Source organism: Manis javanica, chromosome 9 (assembly GCF_040802235.1).
Source record: "Manis javanica isolate MJ-LG chromosome 9, MJ_LKY, whole genome shotgun sequence".
Taxonomy (NCBI): domain Eukaryota; kingdom Metazoa; phylum Chordata; class Mammalia; order Pholidota; family Manidae; genus Manis; species Manis javanica.
Genome location: NC_133164.1, coordinates 61189661 through 61193359, shown reverse-complemented (window position 1 = coordinate 61193359; position 3699 = coordinate 61189661).

The window sequence follows — 3699 nt, the reverse complement described above, 5'->3', positions numbered from 1 at the left end:
AGTAAGTGCCACCGAAAAAATGGAGCACTCTTCCCAAGCTGATTTTGGGCAAGAGCAAGTTTTACAGAGCATTAGAGAAGTAAGGCAGAAACAGGGACTGATTGGCTAGGAGGTTAGAATTTCCTTGTAAGGCTAGCAGGTCTTATTTTTTAGAGTAAGTTAAGCTAGCTAAAACTGAGTTGGAGTATCATGATTGGTATTGAGGTAGGGCAGACATGGGACAGGCATCATGATTAACTTTTCCTGACTATGATGAAAAATTCCATGATATAAACAGTATAGTATTAACAGGAGGACTCTATCTTAAGGCTAAGATTCCATTTTAAAAACAAGGGAGCTAGGAGGTAAGATTCGTAACGTATTCTTTGGTAATCAGCCAACAACCTACCTTAAGGCAGGTCAAGCAGTCCTAACTGGTATGTTCCCAGGCTTGAGGACAACCACGATCTTACAGAACGGATCAATAAATACCTCGTGTTTATCTTACAGAATTATCTAGAGAACTGTGGAGAGAAACATAATGCCTCTCACCAGACAGACAGCATGAGACCATGTCAAGTACACACACACACACACACACACACACACACACACACACACACACTGCCTTTTGCCCCATTTTTGAAGTCTTAAAAGAATCCTAAGCCCTTAAGTGTGCCTCCTCTCTGAAGTTGCCCACATTCCCCTTTCAAGTGTGTACTTTTGGCCTTAAATAAAGATGTCTCATTGTTCAAATTATTGCATCTTGTCTCTGTGCTTTCAGTGGCATCTCTGTTGCTTTGCTATTTCAGTTTTCTGAACTTAAGCCCAAGTCTTCACTCTCTCTGTCCTGCTTCAGATAAATAGGGACGAGCTACTGAGAGCTCTGATTTGAGCTTGCAAGTTCCTGTTGCTTGGGTGACCTAGACAGGACTGCAGCTGTATGATTATGCTCTTTAGTAGCCTGCCTGAAGATCTCCTTTGCCTTTGGGAAGTTCTCAGAACATAATCTCACTCCATTCAGTGCTCAGCAGCTCCCCCAAACCCTGGGGTGGTGGGGATTTAGTTCAAACACTGTGCAGATTCAAGTAGACACTGGATGCCAGGTGACCCTAGCTTTAGGAGTTGGCAAGGGATTTCCCCCATGCCCAGCAGGAGTTTAATGAGCTTCCCTTTCCTCCATTTGCTCTTCCCTGCTCTCTGCTGCCTGCAAGGCAGCTGCAATTCCCTGAGAGTTTCACTTTAATGAATGCCTTCCTTATCTACACTCATCCCACCTGCTAGAGAATTCTTTCTCATTCAGAGTCAAGAACTCTACCCCATCTAGGTTGAGGGGGGAGGGGGGGTTGCTGGAGGTCAAATCTATCAGTGGTCACTGATTTAATCTAACCATGCCTACAATAATGGAAGCTCCATAAACATCCATACAGGTGGGGCTCAAAGAGCTTCCAGGTTGAACACATGGAAGTAACAGGGAGGGTGGCACACCCAAAGATAGCTTAGAAGGTCCATGCTCTTTCCCCCATACTTTGCCCTATGCCTCTCTTCCATACGGCTGTTTCTGAGTTATATCCTTTTACAAACAACCAGTAAACTAGAAAGTAAAATGTTTTCCTGAGTTCTGTGAGCCACTTTAGCAAATTAATCCAACCAGAGGGAGTCATGGGAAGCTCTGAGTTATACCAGCTTGGTTAGAATCACAGGTAACATCCTGGACTTGTGACTGGCATATGAAAGGTCAGTGATGCATGAATCTTCTGAGACAGAGCCCTTGTTCTAGTATCTGATGCTATTTCCAGGTAGATAGTGTCAGAACTGAATTGAATTTTAGGACACTAAGATGATGTTGCAGAATTACTTGATGTGTGGAAAATCTCAGAAGTCAAGTATTTTTTGACTAGAATTTTTGTGAGTAGAAGGAACACACAGTGTAAGGTAAAATCAAGCCAAAATGACCAGGCAAGGAGGCAACAAAGGATCCAAAAATTTAATAGGGCATAATCCTGGGCAATGTTCACCAGTCTGGTTAGTCACAGGCTGGAGAAGTCACACCCAGCAGGGCAGGCAGTGAGTTTATAAAGTTAGGGGTAGGGAGAGCAAAGGTCTACAGTGGCGTGAAGATTGGCTAGCCTAAGGCACGTGTAGGTTTTTCATTGGCCTTTACAGTAGACAAAGGACTAGAAAGTTACTACTCCTTTTCCAGGTTGGGAGGGGGCAGCATCCAGGGATTTTGGCATGTGCTAGGCTGGGGTTGGGGGCTTTGCTGCCCCCTTTCCTTATTTAGTGAGGGTTGAGCTCATCCGACATGCTCACCCCTCCCTCCAGTGCCTCTAGCCTTACATTCCAGCTTTTTTATTATAATGGGCGCCAACTTGATCTGGCTACTTCTGGCTGAGGAGGGGCAGTGCAGGCAGTGTTAGTTAAGGCTGGTGGGAGGCTGGAAGAAACTTGGAGGGAAGGGGCGAGTACTGATGTACCAGCATTTGGTTTACCACGATGAGAAATAGTTCAGCCAGGCATTGTTGTAGGAACTTAAAAATACAAGGAGCTGCTGACAGAAGAATAAATACAACAATTAGTGGGGTTATAACAGGGAAGAGCCAAGGTAGGAGTTGAGACTGCCACCATCTAGAGAATGGGTTTTTAGCTAGGTCTTCTCTGCGTTTTTGAAGATTTTCTTGTAGTTGTTTGAACCTGTCTTTGACTATGCCTGACCTGTTGGCATAAAAGCAACAATCTTCTTTTAGGAACAGGCATATTCCCCCTTCCCCGGCTGTTAGTAAATCTAGGCCTCTCCGATTTTGGAGGACCATGTTGGCAAGGGAGTCTAGTTGTGTCTGTAAATCTAAGACCGTGTCTGCCACTTGTTGTATGTCTTCTATTAGTTGTGATGATAGTTGTTTATTAAAATGAAGTGAGGAACCCAGTCCCGCTGCCCCCATCCCGACTGCCACAGTGATGCCTAGCCCAACCATCAATGGTATGAGTTCAATTGCCCTCTTCATCCATGTAATAGAGGAACCAATCAGGGGGATTGGCAGGCTCTGATTTCTGGGTGCTATCGAGATGGAAGGAAGTAGAATCACCAGGGCACAGGATCCAGACCATCCCAGGGGCAGGGCTGGGTAGATGGTGACTCCACATTGGAAGGCCATCCCATTTAATGGAGGGCAGAGGGTATGATTTACTGGAAATCACCAGGGTCCTGGAGCAGACCTGTGGAGGCCCCATCCTACCCCTAAGGAGTCATTTCATGTGATGCATTGCCCTGCAGGAGAGTCAAAGGGTAAAGGAAAGGCAAGACAGGGGGTGGGGGGACAATAAGCATTGTGTAGGCTGTGTAGGAGGTGTCCAATTCCAGGTAATGGGAACTGCTGAGACCCAAGTGGGACTGGATCTCAAACACAGCCAGCAGTCTTTGGCTAGACTGGGATTTGTGGAATTAAGTAGAGAGTGGGTAAGAGGATGGCCCTCAAACGTACAGGCTACTGGACCTGTCTCTACAGGCTTAGAGGGGATTCCCATGACACCCACAACTGAGACCTGGGAAGGACGTAAATGCCCATGAAAGGAAGGTAAAACAGAGTAGGTAGCCCCCATGTCCACCAAAAAGGAGACGGACTTACCTGCTACCCACAGCATGGCCCTGGTCTCGGCAAGGGTGATAGGGGTGTTCAAGTCCAGGCAGCTTCAGTCCTCGAGTAGGCCTAGCAGGTCCAG